This window comes from Drosophila simulans, chromosome 2L (assembly GCF_016746395.2).
Source record: "Drosophila simulans strain w501 chromosome 2L, Prin_Dsim_3.1, whole genome shotgun sequence".
NCBI classification, from domain to species: Eukaryota; Metazoa; Arthropoda; class Insecta; order Diptera; family Drosophilidae; genus Drosophila; species Drosophila simulans.
In genome coordinates this window covers 18,012,101-18,035,797 of record NC_052520.2, presented here as the reverse complement: position 1 = coordinate 18,035,797, position 23,697 = coordinate 18,012,101, and the positions used below count along the sequence as shown (strand labels likewise).

General features: G+C 40.7%; 1 protein-coding gene across 2 annotated transcripts in view; it reads left to right on the top strand.

The window, feature by feature from the left end:
- Window positions 1-6,339: 6,339 nt before the first annotated feature.
- LOC6732660 overlaps window positions 6,340-23,697 on the top strand; it is a 123,814-nt gene continuing 106,456 nt past the window's right edge. For both annotated transcript variants that reach the window (XM_016178153.3, XM_016178154.3), the window contains exons 1-2: window positions 6,340-6,787; window positions 10,308-11,245. The gene's annotated coding sequence lies outside the window, so the exon portion shown is untranslated. The remainder of the gene's footprint in view (window positions 6,788-10,307; window positions 11,246-23,697) is intronic.

Genomic DNA, 23,697 nt, shown 5'->3' with positions numbered 1-23,697 from the left:
GTTAATCAGATTTGACAAGGCAAATGTTAATGAAAAGATTACCATGCCATGCTAGATACATTTAAAAGAAGAAAGAAAAACACGATAACCAAAGATAAATATACTAAATATTACTAAAAGATTGAAAGAAAATACAGATTCTGAAGTTAGAAAAAGGTGTCTCCGACTCTGAACCGTCATTAATATCCTTTTCAGGACTACTAGGAATGCCAAGCAGCCAATATTGTTAAGTGTAAGGATAATTTTGACAATATTCTGATTTAGTCAATTCCTATACCTATCTGGTATTGCAGAAACGCTTTCCCTCCCTTTTCAGGCATTATAAAGTTGATTTCAGCTTTATGGTCCAGTGTATGTTGTTAGATGAAAAGCTGGAAATTTCATTTACCATTAAAAACACCTTAAAATATATTTTAGAAGCTAATTTGGGATTCCATTTTATCGCAATAATTTGTTCGTGTATTTTTGCGTATGTTCTTCCCCATCGACTCCTCAGCCTTTTATCTCGAGAGCAATCCCATTAAGCATGCAAGTTGTGAGCACATAAAAAAGGTACGGAGCACAGGACTTGTTCATTATGCATGACAAGTGACATATCAAGACATATGGCAGGAGTTGGCAGGAACCTTAAGACCCTACTGCCCTGTCCTACATTCATTTTGCTCCTCGCACACTCAGACTATATATGTATACTTTCATTTTAGGGGCGTTTTAATTGCAAACTGGCACACAAGGAACCCATTCGCGTTGCCTTGGCAGTCCCCTCTAATATTGCCTGCCGACCATGGCCATTAGGGGCGGTCAAGTGGCCGCCACGCCACAGCCAACCTTCCACAACCTTCCGCCGACAATCAGGCGAACAAATTGGGTTACTGCTCAACTGTCTGGTTAATGGCTAAAATGACACAATTAATTGCATGTTGGCGGCCATTTGCAGCACTCGAGACCCTCAGCTGCCGCCGCTGCCAATGTGAATTAAGTTTTGTGCAAAAACTCAATATGCGGCCAATGCTAAAAATAAATTACTAATTAGTCCTTAGATCCTCTCAATGCAACGCTGACACTGACAGCCGCCATATCGAAAGTGGCACGCGGTAAATCAGAGTTTTGGCAAATTTGATGGGATGAAAAATCATATTACAGTTTCACGACTGCAAGTGCACGTTCTTCAAAATATGCTCGAAGTAAAAGTGTATTTAAGCTATATTTTTCACAGTCTTTAAAATGCTGTGTTGTTCTATTTTGCAAAGGAGTTTGAGAACGGTCAGGAAATGGTTTTGGGAAAGGTGCGAGTGCGTATTTCACATTTACTCCAATTATTTGGATAAGTAAAACAGGTGAATTTCCAATTCAGCAGAACTTTTACCAGTTAATAACTTTTAGCCTCCCATGTGGGAATATCTCTCTCATATGGTCCTTTACCTCTTTATCCCTTTTTGCCGATCTGCCGGCGCCGGAATGTCCTGTCCTGGGTCGAAGCTTACTTCCTGCGATTGTATTGTGTTTAGCCGGGATAGGGAAGGCTGAACAGAACGCTTTAAATTGCAAAAAGCTTTCGCCCTTCAGTGGCTCGGTTTTCCATTTTCCTCCGAAGGGAAACTTTGCCAGCAAAAGGCAGAACGCTCATAACAATGAAACTTTGCACGCTTGGCAATTATGTGAGTGGGCCAATGCACACATATATGACCCCATATCCTTTGGCAAATTAACCCACTTCTGCTCAGCCATCCAATGTTTTCTTAGCTGCGTCTGCAGATGTACAATTTTCATTACGTTTTGTCGAGAGTGTTGTTTTTTTACTTTTCCTACCCAACTTTCTCAACTCCGTATCGTGAGTTTTTCGACCTATTCGCCAACTCTTGTTTATTTTCCATCGAGCTTGACCGAGACTTAGTCCAGAGTGAGAAGTCCTTTGATCGGTTTTTCATCGCACTCCTGGCAAAGTGCATTTCTGTGTTGAGTAAATTTATGTTGCACATATTTTTGCTTTACCGCTGACTCGGTCAGCATGTAATATGCAAAGGAATTCCTGCACGCAAATGCATTACGGTTTTTATTTCTGCCATGAATATGCAACTTGTGCGACGGTCACTCAAGAAAAATTTGCATTTTTCCTGCCGAAATTGCTGCTTGGCATGAGCGGTAATAAAAACAAAAACACAAGGAACTCTCTCCTCAACTGGTGGCTCATTAAAATGCTTTTGAGTCACCAAAGTCAAGTTGCTAATGGTGCGCCCTCAAACGCATGAAAAGCTGGTAAAAGTTGCTAATGCGTTGCTTCGTCAAAAGCTTGCCACGAATTTTCCTCTTCGCAAGTCCAAGTGAAGGAGTGACCAAAGTCAGCGATTCGCACGACTGAGCGCCAACCAAATTACATTGGCCATAAAAAGTGTTCCAGAAAGCGGAGTGTGTGTCTTTGTTAACGGCTGCATTTCGCGGCTATTAAAAATGTTGTATGTTGTCAGCCACAGATAATGAGCACACACAAAAACCCTTGAGCGTTAACTGAAAATGAGACCAAGGGTTTAGCAGTAAATTAAGCAACTACAAAAAGTGCTTTTAAAATTATGCATTAATTGGATGAGTTTAATTTGTGATGAGTTTAGTTTGGCTCTAAAATCATTGTAAGATCACTTGTACCTTTTTTATTATCCCAAACTCGTACTTAAATGTTTACGGTTACTTAAAGAAAGAATAAAAGAATGGAGTGATGGATGCAATGGCTTTGATTTTAAGCTGAAGTTCGTACGCACAAGTAAAACAAGAGTTTACGACCTTTAAATCATTTTCATAATCATTAAATTTAAATTGCGAATAATCTGTTTTCTACTTTGTAACTCCTCAAAGCATTTTCTACTTTAATATAATTCTATTGCATCTTACACCCGGGCAGCTCGGAGTTTTTGGCCAGCAAAAGGATTGCAGCAAGATAGTTTGTAATACGTCCCTTCGGAACAATCCGTCTTGTCCTTGTCCGCGTTCGTGTCCTTCTCCCAATGCGTAAATGCCTAATGAAACGCGTCCCAGCCGAAAAGCGCAAAATGAGCTCCCCGTTTAGCATAGGACAACCCACATTTCCCACTTCCCGCTTATTTCAATGGCAAAAGCCCTACAAGCCAGACGACAAGCTGAACTAAGGCGAGGACAATAACGACAGCGACAAGGACAACGGAGGAGCAAGGATGCTGGGATGCAAGGGAGCAGGGACGCAGCCGACCAGTGGCAATAATTTAATTTAATGTGTTTGCATGCAGCGACAACAAGAACAACCTTAACCACCGAGGAGGATGCCGTTCTGGGGCCCCAAGATAACTCACAATTTGTGGCCGCTGCAACTCGCGACTTGCAACGCACATCTTGCCACGCGGCAAAGGCGAAATTTATGGCTCCTTCCGTTGCGATATTCCCCGCCATTTGGGGGCGGAAAATTCATGCTGAAATTATTAGTGTAAACATTTTGCATTTAATTAATAATGCGAACAGCCAAGCCGCGCTGACAGCCGTGGCCACAAAAGTATGCAACATCGCGGGGCCAACTTTGTCGCCAGTAATGCGATAATAATGAGGCATTGACTGAAGTGGCGTTGCAAGCTTATTTTTAAATTCATTTATTGGAGTGGAGTCCAAGTGTACAAAGTCGTAACTATCAAGAGACTTCAGATGCAACTAATCTAACTTGTCATAAAAAAGGCCTAAATTGCCAGTTATTTACAGTTACAGTTATTTTATTACATTTTATATTGGTGGAAGGGATAACTTTAACATATATTATGCCTTACAACGAATTATATCTACTTTTTAGATCTACGAGCTACCAGCATAGGAGTATAAGTACTATGCTCTTTAAAGTTCTGCAAAAAGCCTACCCCAATGGGATCTTAATTGCCCTAGGTCTAAATCACCAAAAATCCCAAGCTTCGAACTCGGATTTTATTTTTCCTTTTTTCTGGCTTGTGCAAATGTATAAATTGTCTGCACATTTTCTAGACATCACAATATAAAGCCTAATAAATACGAGACAACAACAAGCAAGCAAATGAAAATCAAAATAAGCTTTCTGCCAGAAACGGAAGCCTAGCCAACTTAAAGACGTGTATTGTTGTAAATGGAAAAGAGAAAGGATAGGTAAAGTAAGGACCTGAAATGCGGAGTAATGAGCATAAAAATGCTACCAGAACCACAAAGAAAGAAAGGTGAGGGGGTTGTGAGTAGGTGCCAAGACGACCGTAAATCTTTTTGTGGCGCTTTCAAGGTAAAATAACAATTTAAGTTTATTACTCGGATAAGAGACAACAGTAAGAAAAACTTCCCCCTGAAGGAAGAGCCGGAAAAGCGTAGGGGCACAACACTGACTGACCACTGAGGGGCTGCTCGGCTGCTGGGAAAACGCCGCACAAATCTATGATATATGACAGAGAGAAATGTGCGTCGGTTGCCAGGACAGCTGCGAGGATTTGCTCGTCCTTACTTTCAGCTTTTATTTCACTCGACACACACACACAAAAAGTTTCTTCAACCCAAGAGTGGAGGGCGAAAAATAAAGCAATGATGACGATACGGGGGCGGGAAAAATGTTGAAGAAGTCTGCGAGTAGCTCTTTTATGTAGATTGTCACAGTTGTTGCTCGCTCTTATTTCGTGGTAACTTTTTTACAAATCTCCAAGATTGTCCTTTATGACGGCACCATACAAAATTAACAGCGCAACTACCACGGGAAGTTGGCCCAAACAACCGAGCAGCGGAGGAGGGGCTCTGTGTTCTTTTAGTGATTTCCAAAAATTACTGTATCCTGGATCTTGGGGATGAACTCCGTTTCCATATGACTGCCTAAGTAATTATTTTGACAAGCTTGTCGCCTTCAGTCTTATTTTATTGCCCTCCACTTTTAATTCATCACAGCTTTCACTAGATTGCTTCATGAAATTATAGAAAGTGTAAATACGCTTCTAGTATAAATGTACGCTTAAAAGAAAGTGTGGTGTCTTTGATGTAGTAATTTTGATTATTTAATATAAATTATTGTAATATATTTGCATTAATAAATAATAATAAATTTGTTATTATGATAAAGATGTGCACCTTGTGGAAAAAAGGGTATTGGTGAACCAATAGTGTACGCTTGAGGGTAATTTTCCCAGTTATAAAGAACGAGTTCGTAACGGATATGAAATACTCCACACTGGAGACACCTGTGCGTTGGATACCACCCATTTGGCCAGCTCCGAATTGCGTGGAGTGAAGTGGTGTGGAGTAAAGTGAAGTGAAGGACAGTGGCGTGGGCCAAACATGTGCGCCACTTAATGGCCAAAAGCAGTCGAAGGAAGTGGAGCAGCAGACGGCTACTGGATGGCCCTGCCACTTTGACAGAGTGGTCCATGGACACGGAGCGCCCCAGATCCTTACCTTTCCGCCCGCTGGCAAATCACAATTCGATTGTCTCTACGTGTCACTTACAGGACACGGGGCTGCATTTAGGCAGCGTCCCTCCATTATACAATGAAGGTGCCACCTCCCAATTTTTCCAGCCATTTTCCCCAGCCACTACCCTCGGGCAAACAAAGCAGTTAATGGCTTGCAAGTTGAAACAACGCCGGCTTGTGTGTTTGTGTGTGTGTGTTGGGGAATATTGTCCATGCTCCTTTGATTTTCCAGGGCCTTATATCAGTTTTAATGTCCTGGTTTTTGGACACTGCTCGCCGCCATGGCTGCCAACCGTGTGGTTTAATTAGCGCTGTCTGCCAGTCAACCATGTGCACAAATTTGTACATTGGCCACAGTTGAGCGTTTAGGCCAGCTTTTCATTTGCCCAGCAAATCGTTGCTAGTTTCGGCCTTCGAGTTCATTGATTGGCTTTCAAGCCAACCGTGTTTAGGTATTCTCTGTTCTTCAATGTACGTTGATCATAATGTCAGATGGTTTGCTTTCACTACTTACTAGGTAGTTTTTCCCACACAAAAATTAAATTTTTGAACCTATTAATGGTTACCCATTTAAAAGATGCATGAATATAAAAGCAGTTTAAGTTTGAAATTTATTAATTTAATCATTTTTAAGGCATCTTTAAAAATGTAAACGAATGCCTCAAAACTTCTGAATTGGTTCTAAATATATGGTTTTTAAGCCAAGCCATTTAAAATAGTAAACAAAATCAAGTCGAAAGCTTTGAAAAGCTCTCTCCTAGTAATGTCCTTTTCAGCGCGCTGAATGTGGATTCAAAGCTCTCGGAACTTCTCTTTCGCGTGCCAGACTCTCTTAAGCGAAAGCTCGCCCCAGAAAGCTCTCGCAGGGATGCTGTAATGGCAGAAGTTCGCTGCCAACATCCTCGGATCTCTGCCGCCACTCCGGGCTGCTTCGTTCGCTCCCCGATTTTTTCGTCCTGGCCTCGTCGGTTCTGGCCTGATGTTGTAGTAGGTCTGGCCAACGTCGAAAGGCTGGCTAGTTAACCACGTCGATTCAGTCAAGCTCCAGCATCCGTTCACTGAGGCGGCTCGATGCTGCTACGCTCACCGAAAAATCCCAGAGACGAGCAGCGCGTTCGGTCGGTTGTCTGTGTGTGTCAGTGGGTGAACAGTGCGTATGAGCAATTTTCGGTGGCACTGAAGGAGGCCCAAAACGAACCGGTGGACCTTAAAGTTGTTGGGTAAACAACTGAAAGTCGGTTAAGCGTGGCGAGTAACGGGTTACGGATTGAATAAACAAGGCCAAGAGCGAATGGAATGTGCACAAACTGCAGAAAAATACCAAGAAAAAGTTACACAAATATTCAACAATAAAACAAACCAAAAATGTAAGCTCAGCTAAATTGTGTTTCAAAAAAGTTAAAGCCTTGAATAGAAGAATTATACCTAATTCCTTTGCATAAAAAAAGCCCCAAGATCACATAAATAAATATTAAACTTTGTAAAATTGGAATTGTAAAACACCATACAAATCGAGCCAGCCAAATTGGTTTTTATGTTTTGAGTAAAATTGGAAACAAAGTTATTTACTTATCAGCCAAATCTTTAAGTGTCAAATTTTTTAACCTATAACTCACACAATAAGACCCAAAATACAAATGACCAAACCATTTTCAAACAACGCAAATAAATAAGTGATAATTCTCACAAATCGTAGATACGAACTATAATTTGTCTGTTTTCGGTGCAGAATTCTGATAAATTGTGAAGAATCTATCTGCGGCACCGAATGCTGTTCGATTTTCAAGTAACCGAATAGGTGGCATAGTTTTTGCTCTATATACGAGCTAAGGCCATAAAAACATATTGGCAACATTTCAAACTCTCCAAAGTTCTTTTACCTTTGGCCCAGTGAAAGACCCAAAACAACAGCACACAAACAGGCAAACAAACGGACTGACTGGCAAACAAAAACCATTTCGTCCAATAAATCATTGAGGAAAAGCAGGAAAACTTGTGAGGAAGACGAAACTTTTTGTTTCATATATTTTTTGGTAAACGGGGCAGTGAGCGGCAAAAGTTGAGAAAGTCATACGAATTAGTTTTGGGAAACCGGACAACCTGACGTTTGAGCAAAGATATTGGATTTTATGAGAAACTATTTGCTGCAAAATTTGCATCGATTTCTGAGTGTGCTGTAATTGATGTGCATTCCAGATTGCTAAGTTTTCTGGGAAGAAGGAACCTTCATTTTCCATTCAATCTCCAGGGATAAATCAAGTCGCAGGTCCGTTTACCTAATCGCAACACATTCGCAAAGCCATCTGGCCCAAAATCACAAATGGCCAGCAGACAGCAGACGCCCTCCAGGATATTTGAACTGGCCTCTAAAAATTCTCGGGAACCGTCTCTCTCATCAACTTAAATTGTGGGAAATTAATCAAGTTGAAAAGGTTTCTTCTGGTCGGCCTGCGAAGACACCACAAAAGATTGCGCCTCGGGTTTCTGGGCGGCTCGGTTCGCCCTTTGTTTTCTGTTATTGTTATGGCCTCCAAAGTCTGGCTCTGACTCACAAGACAAGTCAACATGCGAAGGGCGAACCTTTTTGGTGCTGCCAAAAAACCTTTGCTTTGCATTCATGCGGAAATTAAAGCAATTGCACAGAGAGAAAGTAGCTGGAGTTCGTAAAACACTTCTAAAAAAGAAATCTAAATAATTTACAAGGTGACCATTCGAAACGAAACATAATATTATCAAATTTTAAAAGTATGCCGATCGTAATATATAGTTTTCATTGCTAAAATAATAACTTTAAAGTGTCAACTCTAAAAATGACAATGGATATCTAAAGAAGTTTCTTTATGTGTGCCTTACAAGGCAGTGAAAGCAAAAGGCCGTTGGCGATTTTCCCCACACTGCTCAAATTGAAATTGTGTTCCTCAAAGCCTGGAGCCATCAGCTCATGCACAAACACACAAACACACGCACAAGGAAAGGACACGTGTAACACTTTCTGCAAAGAAGAAAAAAGGACCTTAAAGCGAGCCTTAAACGCACGCCAGAGTTTCAGTTTTTCGCCTTTCTGGGTCAACGCCTGGTTGACATTTTAGCCCGGGCGCAGAGTTCATGGAAACCCTTTTTTAATTAATACAGTCTGTGCAGCAGCAACAGCCCCTCTCCAGTGGAAACCTCATTAAAATGCGTTCGAAAATGAGACCGCACACTCCGAACATTTTGTGTTTGTGCAGCTCTTTAGCTGCGACGGCTTTAAAAGCACGAAATCATAAAGCGACAGTTGATGAGTTTTTATTGTCAGTATTTTTTATGGCCCCTCCCGGCCCCCAGGTATTTAATATAATTTAATTAATTAGCGCGCTCGAAAATATGTCACCGGCTCTTAAAGGCTAATGAAATATGGAGGCTCATTAGCTGATTTGCCAGAGAAAAAGCTCAATAGCTTATTCGAGCATTTTCCGATTATATTTAAGCACACTGTGTGCAACATGATATAGTCAAAGTGCAACTCATCAAGCGTGCGATTCTCGTTAATGAAACAAACGTAAGCTCCTTAAAATACACGTGTATACGCCTATCCATCCACAAGCCGTTTGAGTGGGAAATTATTATTTGATTGAGACTTAAGTGCGACTAATTGCCAGTGGTTTGACTTTGATTTCAAAATATTATTCATTAATAAATTCATTGGAGTAAAGACGACAATTGATTTATATGTGGGCAGTATTACTTGCTCGTCTCGAAAATGTCCAAGTAAATATTGAATTTAAGCACAACGTTCCTGTTTAATCCCCATTACATTTTACGTTATTCCAGGCCATAAAGGAACACAAGTGCACGTAATATATTTGCGTCGCGCAATTTCCAAATAAACCATTTACGTTTTGCGTTGGCAAAAAACCATCAAAAATAAATGAAGCATAAATGCCAAAAGCACACAAAAATGGGAAAAAAATGAAAGAAATTTCGCAGAGACTAAGGAATGTATGGGGGCGAAGTGATTTAATTTTTCTGTAATTTTCTTTATGGCTTCTTTTTTTATTTTGTAAATCTCCAAGCGACAAACAACGAGGGGTACGCTGCAACTTTTAGAGGGAGAGTAAATAGGTTTTGCGAGGAATTAGAAACACGAAACGCCATTTGGCGGCAAAAATAACCGGAAGGAATTATAGCAGGCCTCGCCTGCCGTCTCTTTCGCTCTGCCTGTGCCCCGTCTCTTTCTAAAGCCGGCATCCGCGAGGAGGAAATTAAATGTTTTACTGTCTGCGGTGAGACACGAGATGAGAGCACAATTATAATTTCGTGCAGGCGACAGCAGGAAGAAAATACTTGGAATGAAATCAGCGAAAATGGAAAACATTTTCCCATTTTTGCGGGTGTGTGGGTGTTGCATTTTGGGTTTGTCAAATGTTTCCATACACACCAGGCAATGTCCTGCTAAGAGGATCAGCGGAAGAGGCGGATGAGCATTTGGGAAAATGGAGGGCGGTGTGCGAGGAACTGAGAGTCGAACGCGGGGGGAAATTAAGTAATATGCGACTGGTAAAGCGCTTGGAATTAAATTAAAAAGGAAATGAAATGGCCATTATGGGAAAAGGGATCGGAACCATTGAGAATAAGCGTTGTTGGTCGCAACCGCTAAGTGCTTGCAAAGGTGATTTTCTGACACTTCGATTTTTGCATAACTATAATAAGTTTTAGCTGCGTTATAAGTCTTTTAGATTTCTAACAAAAGTTAAGGTCAAAAATAATGAGTATAAGAAAAGCTTTTTCCCTGGAGAGGCTTAGGAACAACTTTTTCATATATTCAGTTCCCAAATATATTTTACTAATTCAATTTTTCCTTCTCTTTTCTCTTTCCGTTTCCGTCCTCCTCTTTCCACGCCACAACAGAAGCATCAACATCAACCGGAAATCAACTAAATTGTCGTCACTCCAATCAAGTGGAAATTTGATTAAAAAAAGGAGAGAAGGGAGGCCAAAGGAAAAGAACTGAAGGGAGAGCAGAGGAAAATTTGATAAATTCGAAAAAAGGCAATAGACGAGTACGAGTGCGGAAGAAAAATAGAGTGCGGGTCTATCGAAAGGTAGCAGCAAAGGAAATCAACACCCACGCACATGAACGAGTTTGTTGCACGGGTGCGGCAAAACATTAAAAATCAGCGGAGCGTGAAACTTACACAAAGCTCGAAAAAATCCAGAGTCCCACGTGAACAAAGCGAACGAAAAATACATAGCTACACTAAAAATAAAAACAGAAATACAACAGAGTAACGAAGTGAGAGAACAAATTTTAGTGCAAAAAATTAAAAGATTTCACTGGGGGAACAACTAAGCCAGCTCTAGAAGAAAGGCGAACAACAAGGACGAGCCAGCTGACGGCCAGGACACATAAACGTCTTTCCTCTCCTTTGGGCTAGCGCACGAAATTAAGTGCAGATTATCAGAAGATTATATTTTAATAGCATTTCAAGCTGTTTCCTTTGGCCAACAAAGGCGAGGCAGGACCTCCCCGAAAAGGAGTCCGCTGGAGGACGCCTGACCCCAGGACGAGTGTGTATGTGTGTGCTACAAGTGCGGCTTATTGCATGATTACCGCCAAGGATTTTTTTCGGGCCTCCGTCGCCGGACTCTGTGCCTGCGAATAGCTGGGCAAACATATAAGCGTGCCAGAAATTGAAATTAAAGATGGAATTAAGTGTCGCGAGTGTGTGTGTGCCGGCTTAACAAATATTATGTGCTAGTGCCTGTGAGTGTTCCTACACTGTATCCCCAATATCGAGCATACGCCGTGTGGCCCACCCTGGAAAGCGATGCGGAAATAGCAACAGGTATGTGCAAGATTCCATCTTATCTATTCACACACGGTCTCCTCCATTAAGTTGCTCAAGGTTTTGCAGTGTGTCTCTTATTTATTTTATCAGCTATGTCTGGATATTTAGGAGGCAAAGTTATGGTAGAAGATGTTCTAGATTGGGGTTGGTACACCAAAGCTCTTTCCTATACGCTTTCATATAAAATATAATTTGCAAAATATATTTAAGTGCAGAGTAGACGTATTATTATTATATGTATATGTGAAAGTCATTATTTCGCATCCATAAAACATGGAGAAATCACCCATACGCAACGCAAGCTTTCACTTACAATCCTCCGCAATGTCTGCAAGTCATTTAGAAGCCCTCTTAGCCATACGCCAAATCCTAAGCCACAACAACTTCGTGGTCTGCAGTCGACTGTTAATTAATGCCAACCGAGTTTCCGCTGCAGCATATTTAAAAACGCATTAGCTCTTTTGGTCGGCTGCTAAAGCCGAGGCTGTCATAATTCTAACCGAGCATTAGGGAGCACAAAGAGCCCGAATATCCTTCACACACACACAAAAATGTGCAGGGGGATATTCTTGTAATTACTTTAAATGCAAACGAACGCGCTGCGCTGTTCTCCTCTCGTGCCAAATGGAACATTTCCCTTTTTTCGGCTGGTGTCCTGGGTGGGCATGTGTTGCTAATTTCATTTTGCGGACAGAGGAACAGAGTCGCTGGTGGGTGTGTGCGTATGGCCACTGCCATTAAGTCGGAGGAGTCACAGAACGAAACTTTCATTCACGTCCAGGGATAAGGGAGATCCTGCCATTTCCACAGCCACCTGACATAACAGGACACTTGCAAAAAGTGCTCTTTTTGGGAACGGTTTAAAAAGATATGAAAAAACTGGAAATTCAGATATCTATGGTTAGAAAAATTGTTCATGCTAACTTTATATTTGATATAATAATAACACATTACCCTGTGGCTATAAAAGTCAGCTTTTCCTTTTTTTTTTTGGAATATAAGTAAATAAATATGGTTTTTCGAATGGTGTACACAATTCCCTTACTTGAATATTTTGCAACACTAAAATGTTAACTCATGAACTTGGCCACCTTAAGTGTTGAGTACTTTCAACCCTTTCATATTAAGTTGCAATGTATATAGCACATTTTCGCACAGTGTAATGGTGATGAGAATGTGGTCCGCTGCTAGAATGGCCCATTGTTGTTTGTTGTTTTAATGTTATTTGCCTGGCTGCCATCGTCGTCTTTGGAATCTGTCACCGTTTTACGTGACAATACAGCTGCAACTTTGTGTCCTCCGGTCGGCGGGCGGGTGTGATGCTGATGTTGTGCGAGTGCGGTGGACCGCTGCGGTGGTGCGGTGGCTCATGAAGTGGGCTGTGGGTGGTTTCCAGGTGCTTACGGACTGCTTGGGCGCTCTGCTGACCCTAGGCCAGCTTGCTGTTGTCGCATTGCGTGGCTGCTTACCTGCGGCCTCACCTGACAAAACTTTAACACAAAAATTTCATTTAAAAGTTTCGCTCTCGCTGCCTTTTGCCTTCATTTGGACCAACGCCAGATGCTTAAAACTTTTTGTCCCGGGGAATGGGAATGGCAGGGCAAAAGGACCTTTCTTTTATGGCAACTTTAGCAAACGGACATTGAGGTCGTTGTATGACTTTGGGTATTTTCTTCGTCATAAATATCGCTGGCAATTTCTCCCCAGACCTCGGACACTCTATTAGCATTGGCGAGGAGAACTCGCCTCCTGCTGAGAACGTTTTTAATGTGCCTTCTTTGAAGTTGCGAAAACTGTTGTAAAAGTCGGCGCTGAAAGTAAAATGTCGGAGAATGCTTTTGAGATCAAAACTTTGTGATTTACCTGAACTATAGTCCGGAAACGTTGTAATTAAGGTTAATATTAAATCTTCAATTGCGGGTTCCGCAACGTTCGTTTTTTTTCTGTTTTCCAGTCGTTTTCGGTTAAATGCGTTTTTCGGTTTACGCCAAATAAACAGATCCCAGTAAATTGTTAAACTGCGTTTTTTACTCGCATCTCAGCTGCACTTACCACCAATATTTATTTAACATCTGCTGTTTTCCGTGTTTGTTGTTGCAATTGCCGTTGCGTGACTAATTAAACTGTTTAATTGCGTATATATATTAAAGTCACGATTGGCATTGCCGAACATTGGGTATTTGTTTGACATGTAAAGTTGAGCAAATATATAAAGCACATGTTTAGCAATTAATGTGGTAAAGCTCAGTTGTTGAATTAAATTATTAAACTTAACAACAAAGTACACTTTGGCCAGGAAGGAAGCTGACCATTAAATGGAAAAAAAAATTATTTGAAAATGTCGTGCATAAATTGTTTAATCAATTCTTCAATTTAGATGTAAAGCAAAGTAAGCACTTGAGAAAAAATTACAATAAGTTGTGTCAAAACTAAGTCGTATCTAAGAAAAAAGTATACAAATTATATCTAAAAAGATACATCAAATTGTGAATAAGTATGTTTGTTTGCAACATCCAGTTGTATATGTAATATTTTACAGAGAAATCTAATCAAAGTCAATGAAGACAAGAAGAACGCTTTCACGGAGTGTAATATTTATCGACTGGGAATTGATAAGGCCTCGGGTGCATTTTTTTGTAAAACGACACGCTGTGAAGCACTCGAACTGAAATCGCTCCCTTCAACTAGAAGGGGAGCCTTTAAGGCACTGCCGTCGCTTCATGACGCAGTAAACACTTATTAGACGACACAGGACGGGGACCAGGACGAGGCCCAGGACACAGGACACGGGACACAGAACTCCGGACAGAGACCCCAGGCAATGGAGCGTTCTGCTAAGGAGTATTCAACTAATAAAAATGTCAAAACGCATGAAGCTGATGACAAGTAACGCAAAATGACAGCACAGTCGGCAGGCAGAATGGAAGGACTAACATCCTTCCACAAGAAAAAATTTGGCAAATCTCAGAGTTAATATATTAAATAGGAAACCTTAGGAATGATTTAACTAATTAGCTAAAGGTTCATAACAGACATAATAGTATAGTATCGATTAGCTTCTGACACATGTCGATTCAATGGCGTCTAGCTTGAGCATTTTTTCTCAGTGGATTGCCGCTTCTAGGTAGAGAACAACTTGAATTCATGGCTTGTCGCATGCGGGCTTCGATGTTCCAGTGCGGGCAGCAATTTGCCACACCTGCTGGGAGTGTGTGTGTGTGTGTGCGTGTATGTGGCAGCTTTTCCCAGACCTTCCACACGGCTTTCTACCCGCAATCCTAGGTTTTCCCCAGCTAAACTTTCACAATTAAAACTTGGCACTTTCCCTGGCCTGCTGCGCACGCACGATTCGCATTCTGGCATCGCAACGCAACGCTTCAATTCGGTCTGTTCCCCCGCTGTTTATTTATTGGATTAAGTAGATTTATCATATTAGATGGCAAACGCTGTCTAAATTTATCCACAGCCAAACTGCCTTCCCCATTACAGGAACACATATCAAGCGCCGCGACTTCTCGTTTTTAATTACGCTTTTTTTCCACGGAGATCACGTACAAAACAAAAAAAAAATGGCAGAAAGAAATGCGTTTACTGGGAAAAGTTTTCTTTGCTACGTGTCCTGCCAACAGGCATTTTCAATAAATTTTCCTATGCTCGTGGAATTAATAAAAACACAGAAAACTTTTGCACTTGGCCTAGCTGCAGAAGGTCAAAGAGCAGAATGAACGATAGAAGTAAGTTGAACATGTTTTAAACTTAGAAACGGAAAATATTTACAAATACTCAGACTTATTCTATGTATAGGGATTATCAAGTGAATCCATTACTGTTTTATTACTAATTGATTTGATCTAAATAGTTCATGCAATATTTCCGATTGATTCCCCTTATACTAAGGATTCATTCTTGCTTTTCGGTAAATGAGCTCCAAGTTTCACTGAGCAACTATATTTCATTCGCTCGCTTTCATGTGACGCGGTCGCACGACATCAAACACAACGAACACGCGGCGTATGCGTCACATTAAGTATACGCCCACGTGACACACGCTCTGTGTGCTGGCCCCAATTTCTCTCTCGAGCTACAGGCTCGGCTGTTATTTAAACACAACAATTAAAACGATTTTCCCAGCACACATACACACACTCAGCATCCTTGTTGGAGCTGTTTATTTAGACGCAGGCATGTAGACATAACATTCAGTCCAAGAACAGGAACACAAGGAGCACAAAACCCGGCTGAAGGAGAAACAAATTGAATGAACACGCGCCACGAAAAGCGTTTAATAAACACAAAAGCAACAGAAGCAGAAACAGAACTGAAACTGAAACTGAAGTTTAGGCCCGAGAGCGAATCTTGACTGTGTCTGCGACCCCCTTTTTTGGCCCGGCTTAATGAAATGTAATGATGAGTGGGCGGCCCCGGGTCCAAGAAGGCGTGGCAGTGGCATCTAGGCACACAGAAAACGGTGGGAGAAAGTGAGAAAATGGCAGGCCTAGACAGCAGTTTTTGATGTAAACTGGAAGTGTAACAAATAACAATGGCAAACTGCGTGGAAACAACAATGCAAATGGGGCGGGGGATTATGTGTATAAAAGGAGGTTATATTGTTTGTTTTTAAATGTAACTTCAATGTATGTATATGTAAACTGTTGTGTTTCGTGCGGAAGAAGTTCGACAAATCACATGGAAAGTTGGCACATATGTGGGGGATATCTTTAATTACAGAACACTTGTATAAACACTTGAATGCAGAATAAATATATCGAGACACTTAAAAAAATAAATAATGTAAATCTTGCAGAATCTCTGACATTATATACAATGGCATTGTGAGTACTCAAATATTTATGAAGTTCCCATTGATTTTATTGTACTGCATTCAGAATGAGGAATTTGATGCTGACTTTGATTCTTTTATTTTCAGAAATAATTATAGTATATAGGCATGTTTTGGTTAAAATTAGGAAATAGTAATAGTAAAACTGGTCCCTATGAAATTGTAATAGTCAAAGGGAGCGGGAAGAATAGGGTGTACCTTAAGGGTTAGCCCGCTTCAAGGGCTCTTTGGTTAAGCAATTTAATGCGCGCACAATTAAGTCAACAACAGCAGCCAGGACTCCACTTTTGGGGTCCTTTTTGTTTCCGTTCTTTCGCTCTCTAGCACTAATTTGCATATGAAACAGCCAGCCCGCAACAGGAGCAGGACTACCAGCAAATTGGAGCGACATTTTTTATAACCAGGGGAACCCCGAGCTGCGCAGCACAGTTAATGTCAACTGCATGTGCTTTGCCCATGTGTGAATTTGTGTGTGCGTTTCCCTCTTGTCTGCAGTCAATTGCCAACAAAAGTTTTGTTCCCCAACAACGGACGTGCATTTCATTAATCTCTCGGTGGTTTTATTTTTATTCCCCCCTATTTTTCCCATACCCACTCCACCAAGCAGTTAATACAAGGAGCAAATCATTTTAAATGCCATATCAGCGTAAAAAATCGTAATTAACGTTAAGTGCTGATTTGTTGGCAACATGAGGGAGTTGCCTTAACTTTTTCTCGTTCCGAGCCCCTCTCAGCCAGTGCGGTCGATTGGTTTAATCAGGGCTCTTCGATTGAAGGTTGTATTTACGCAGATACATTTAACAATTTACAAGGGATTTTTTGCTGAGTTATTGCTGGCACGGAAGATCGGTAAAGCGGTAATGAGTGTGAATCGAATACAACGGAGGAAATAACTTTATGATTAACACACGAAAATTAAAACCTGCTGAGCGTTCTTAAGTAAAATTATCATTTTTGTCTTAAAATTAAATACTTTCAGTAGATTCAACGTATGTTTGCACTTGACCACTATTGATATGCTATACAATATATATTAAATATAAAAAGTCTCTTAAAAGGGTTTTACATGAAATTCCAAAATAAATAAATGATATTTGTATAAAACCAAATTTGGTAAAAAGATATCAAACTTTATTTTTCCCTTATAGTATTACATGAGCTTTTCTATCTGCTGTTTGGTTAAATGGATCTGAAAAGCAGACTGGTTGCAGGGACACGATTTGTTGAACCAGTCAGGATTTGTTACGACTATCTGTGCGTTCTTCTACCTCCAAACTCAGTCAGCACCTTGTGCAAACTGTTAACGATCTTTAAATGTCAACTGACACACATTGCCCGATGTGCAGTGCGCGGGAAAGAGTGCGAAAGAGTCGCCAGAAAGAGAGAGAAACAGAGAATGGCTGAGTGTGTGCCATGCGTAATGCCAAAATGTTCTACATACATTTAAGTTAAATGCCAGCCATATACAATCCTCTGAGCAGCTCCACTTGGAAATTACGTGACACATTTCTAAGAAAGCAAAACTAATGTCACTGAGCTTCAGAGATATATGGCGGAAAAGTAGGGGCAGTGAGGGTAGTTTAGGGCTTCCAGCTTGACAAGTTGGCATCATGGAAAAAAGCTAGCCCAAACACTTTAGATGTCATTGTACCGCATTTAGATTGAGTTGCTCCACAAAGGCAGAGGCGCACTAGCAGCAGCAGCCAAAACATAACACCAACTTGAGGAGAGTGCGGAGTGCTTTTGGGGTTATTTTGGAGTGGGTTTTACGGCCGACAGCTTCCCTCTCAGATCTCCCAGCTCCCAACTCCCCCCTTTTCCACCCAAGCCCCTCCCTCAAAGTGGTTAGTGTCACTTAAGACCGAGACTTTGGCACTCGCACATGCAGATGGATGCCAAGGGAGATGGATACCGAAAATGTTTCCATGCGCTCCCTCGGGGTATTCCTGATGCGGTGGGAAATTTGTATTTCATGGGGATGTATGGGGTCGCATATCGCGAGATTTATCAGGTTATATCATTACCCTTAAATACAATACTCTTACATATCCCCAATTTTATAATTTGACCTAAAGTGTATTTTTTAACCAATTGACAAGCATACAATTTAATATTATCCAGAGATAATATCGCAAAAAATTACAGCATATTTTCGGAACTTAAAAGGAACGATTTAAAAGAGATAAACCTTTTTTTTAGTAGTAATTGATTGTTTCTAAATGGTTTTCCGGAGTGTCAAAAGGTTTGACCGAAACCACCTGTCCTTTTCACAACCATTTCGAATTTGGCTTGCTAACTGCGCACTTGTAAATAATTGTCTATGTAAAGTTATACAGCATCATTGCTGCTGCTGCTGCTTCTTCTTCTGCTCCTTTAACCGACACGCCCCCTCAGCTCCGCCCACTTGCTCTTCCTCTTCTTGCCACGGCTTCTAGGGCCGAGCTCTCAGCATGCGTTGTGCATAATTTGAGTGGATTTCGAGGGGTATTCAGACATTCATACATGTGGCAGCGCATTAAACATAAATTTGCAACTGCAGTGCGATAAAATATTTATAAGTCAAACGCAAATGTTTAATGGGCAAACAGACATCGGCAGACGTGGCTATATCGCCCGATGTTTGCCACGCAAATAAGCAAATATTTGTGCCCGGCTTTTGGCGCCGACTAAGCCTCGACCATCAAACACTGCTCACCACGCCTGTCAACAATATTATCAATTAAATTTATGAGCCCAGCGGGCCAAAATCGCCACTGCCTGTCTAATGAGACCATCTAACATGATTTGGCAGTTCTGTGTTTGCCTACCAATTGAAAATATTGCAAATCAAATCGCCTTAATCGCTTTAAGCTTAAGCTGGCCCGTACATCGAATTGGATATATTGAAATTCGACGCATGCAAAGCAAAGCCAATTAAAATCGTACACATCGTTTATCCCGTTAATACTTGATTTTAAATTTAATAAAGTTTTACACTTTCGAAAGTGATTTCAAATTGGAATGCTGCCTGATTTGACCAATCGTAATCGTATTATGATTTTGGATAAAGGCTTTAATGCTTGCAAAGCACTTTCGAATTTATTATATTTTATTCAATTTACTCGGTAATTATCACATGTTATGGGCACTAAATTGGTAAATTTATGAACATATTATTGTTAGCTTCATTTAAATTTTAAGTACACACACACATGTAGGCTACTTTAAGTTACTAGTGCTTCTCCATAATCACTATTTTGTGAATATACTTACTTATTCATTTGATTTCCAGCTTCCTAGGCTTCTGCACATACACCTACAAGTGCATTAAACCATATCTATCAGTTCCTCTTGGTCTAACAAATAAAGCACAAATACTGCACTTCCGGACAGAATGTGCAACGTGTTTCCCTTAGCGCCTCTCTGCAACAGGGTTTCTATATGTGCCCTATCTGATTAACGTTCGAATTGTTATCAATTTGTAATTATGAAGCCACTGTTTGGCAGTTGGCTCTGTGCAGCGATGGAAATTCTGGCCCTGGCCGCCCAGCTCTTTCTCTCCCTTTCCATCTGGCTTAATTCCCTCCTGCTGTTTTTGGGAGGAAAGTGTTGGCTTGAATGAAAAAGCGTTTGCGGTTGAGACCGGCTGTTGCGGTTATTTTCCAACACCAACGCTGCTCGTTGAAAATGCAGCAGCAGCAACAGGAAATAGTACCCTAGGAGAAAACCAGGAAGTGACATGATATATATATGGGATATATAATATTTTTGAAAAAAAATATTTGTCAATTTAAAACTTTCCCGAAGCAATCAATAACACGTTTTTATATATGTTTATTTTCTCGAGATTGATGTTGCAATGGTTTCAAGGTTTTTATTCCTTTGCTGTGTATTTAAATTTTCTGAGATTCTCCCATCCGCACTTAAGTGCCCGAGAACTGTTAATTTAATAGCACAAAGGAGAGTGACTAAAATGTACAAAATTTCTACACAATGTCGTGATAAGAAAGTGCCCCAAGCATGGTGATCAATTTTACAAGTTTCTAACTAGAAAGCCGAATGATAAATCTGAAGAGCAGGGAGAGAAATAAACAAGAGTCGGACAAATAAGCAAATCAAAATGATGCCAACGAGTAGCACGAAATCAAATTGAAATTGAAACTAGACAAAGTGAATTGGCAGGGAGCCACAGTTGCCATTGTCCCAGTCTAGGGGCTCCAAAGGGGATCGGGCTCCGATGTGTTATACAATATTATCATGCTTATATAATTTGCCCCGCACACACAGCGAGATAGAGAAACAAACACATGCGAAACTGCGATAAAGCTCGAGTAACAAAGTTGAATGGCTGTCTACATCGCAGGACGATTTTCGGGGAAGGGAATTCCGGCGTATCAAAAGTTATTGTGCTTGTGTCTCTGTGAGTTCGACTGGAGCCAAGGATTATCAAAGTATTAAAGGAGCAGCGCTCCCGACTCGGATTCAGACTCAGTTTGGGTTCTGCGCCAGCTACATCTTGAGCTCTGACTACTCCTAAGTTTTCGCACTTTATGGGACATCGTTGTCGTTGCCGTTGTCTTTGTCCTGCTTGCCAAACGCCTCGGGGGCTCATGTGGCAGGCTCAACTCGTCATAAAAACCCACACTAACACACTGAGAAAAAACGTATATTTCGAAATAAAAAAAGTACTACATAAGGCGCTTACTTAGATGATAAATCATGCGAATTGTAAGTCCTTAAATAGGTACAAAAGTAAATTGAGATCTGAGATATACATATAATGTACAGATTGCTTATCACACATTTGCCAATTCCTAATGACCTTTTTCTCTCGGTGCATCCACGACAGTGGGGAAAATCGCAGAAAACGGAAGCTGGGCCAACGCACATGCATAAGTGAAAGACAAAAGACGCCAAAAGACAAAGGCACTGGGCTAACAAGGAAAAAACAAGAGATAGGGAAAGCAATAGGAACCAAAAGGACGGGGGACCACCAAGTTAAAGGACCAGGAATTGCAACTTGCTGCGACATGTAAGAATTATTATCTGCTCTTGCACTCTCAAGTGGCCCCCAAAGAAATGGGCAGAGGGAGACAATGAATAATGTCCTTGGCGCGCAATGCGGAAATGCAGGCTGCGAGGACGCAAAAGGATCCACGAGTAGGTAAATAAAATGGAGACATAAAGGAAATATGCTCTCGCGTACATTTCAATCGACATAAAATTTTATAACCACCGTTTTATTTTCACTCAGCCAGCAAACAAAAACACGCGCACAAGGAATACATAAAGTAAACTAACAAATATTTCAGCTCTCACATTTTTCTAAATTTTTGGCAGCGAAACATTCCCTGAATGTCTACAACGCATTGAATTTCTGCGGTAAGCGGTTGCCTGATGTTTTATTTTTGCAACTCTCTACTAATTTGCAAATTGTTTGCTGTTTTGAATATGTTTGCACGCTCTCTGCCGTTTCTGGCACTCGTTTGGCCTTTGGCCATATTACTCGGTCCTGGCTAACGAGGCGTATGCGTAATGTGCCGTTTGGCTTCTCTTTGAAGTTGCCCACGTGAGCATGGCAAACAATGTGCCTTCGGGCATTTTTCGATATTTGCGAATAGCTTGCTCACTTTGTGGAGGTTTTATTTTCCTGTTTCGGGTATCCATTGTTTAATGGTGGCCAATTAAAATATAATATGTTTGCTAATTGAAACGCGTATTATGTGGGTCAATTCTGTGTTTTCAGTGGTTCGAGAAAATTAGAAATGGTTGTGAAACTTTATTTTAGACTTTTGAGATTAGAATATTTAAATTGAGTTTGGATTGCAGCAATTTGGTTTTGGATAATATCGATTTTCAGTATCAATTCGATTGGTTTGTAATTTAATAAATTAAATATGGAACCTGCTCATGTTTAAAGTTTATAATAATTGTATCACAAAGGCATTAAAGCAAACAGAAAGCTTTAGTTTTTTAAGTACAGAAGTTAATGAATGTAATGTTTACACTTAAAAAATAGTGATGTTATTATGAAAAGTTGTTTTCAATTTCCTTAAACAATCATCACATTTTTCTGAATTTTTTTCTCTTAACATTTTGGTATAAAATCAAGGCACATTATTATCTCAAACTCAAAATAATAGCAATCCCGAGTCATTTGTATTAATTTTTGTACTCGACATGCAAATGAAGTTGTTCCTCTGGTTGTTACATCTCTATCTTTGTTTTTATTATGTTTGCAATTAAATTTCATTTGTGGAAAGCACCCCACACACTGGAATGGAAGTGCCAGCGGGAAAAACAGCAAGAAGCAATTGCTGTGAAGTTGCCAAAATGGGGGAGAAAATGTCTATCATGGAAAGAGGATGGTAAAACAACAAATAATAACGGCGTTGATTTCATTTCTCATCTGGCCCTTTTTTCGTCATCCCCTTCCATTGGCCGTCACTTTTTTCGAGCTGTTTCCTTTTATTCCGCTCTGTTTGTCTACTTGTTAGCAGCCGCCTTGGCATTAACACGTTAAAAATTCGCTGTCCGGTTTTCCGCATTTCCCCGCCCTTTCACTATTTCCGCTTCCTTTTAAGTGAGCCATAAAAAAACAAAAATCAACGAGCTTTCTGTCGCCCAACGCCTCGTTATTTGTGTGGCCATGTTTACGGAAAACATTAACATTTTCTTAAAGCTACCAGCCAGCGCTAATGAATTGGAACTGGAATCTCCGCAAATACGACAGTAAAAACTCTTCAAAAGAAATACTTTGAAATATCGAGCTGCGATCGATAAAGAGAGCAATGTTTCTTTCTTATCAATTTGAAATATTTATATATTATCTGTCACAAGTTCAAAAATATACAAATGTTATAAGTCTGAATAAGTTATTAACTAACGCTAACGACATTAAAGAAGAGTTTAGTGAAAACGTAAGTGAGATCTTTAAATGAAATTGGTATCGGTGATTTATTAGGCGTGCTTCGAAAGTGGGTAATTGCCTTACTTTCCCGGCACTTTCGCCCATTTTCCAGCTTTTCTCGCACTATGATGGCCTGCTTTTCAGGCTCCATAACGCGACCCCAATGGGGCTTACCCCCCGGCCACTCGGCCCAGCTCAACTTAACTTTTCACTTTCAATTTGCCAGGCTCTGCGGCCCATAAAGCGGGGCGTTTATGGCCAACACGCGTGGCTAACACACTGAATCCCGGACAACCCAGTGAAAAAAGAAACTTTCATAATTCATAAGCTGCAGGAATAAACTGCCGACTGCCGGGAAAACCTGCCAAGCTACCACGGTAGCACTTGGACTTACACTTCATATGGGGGCGTGGGATCCGTGAGAAGGCCACAAATCATGTTTTAACAACTTAATAAGTTGTGGAACGCTGGTCCATCCAACCGAATTTGAATATTGGCCCTGGTCGGGACATGTGGCTAACATTCTGTTTTCCCAGCCAAATTCTCCCCGGCTCCTAAATCGTGACGTGCGCATTTTCCTGCTTCATCATCAGAACCAAAAAGGAAAACCAAAAAAAACCATGTAGAGGAAGATGAGACCACTCCTCGATGCTTTTTATTTGCGCTGGCTTTTTATGACATTTCAAGGGAAAATTTATATAATAATCATAAAAGCGGGAG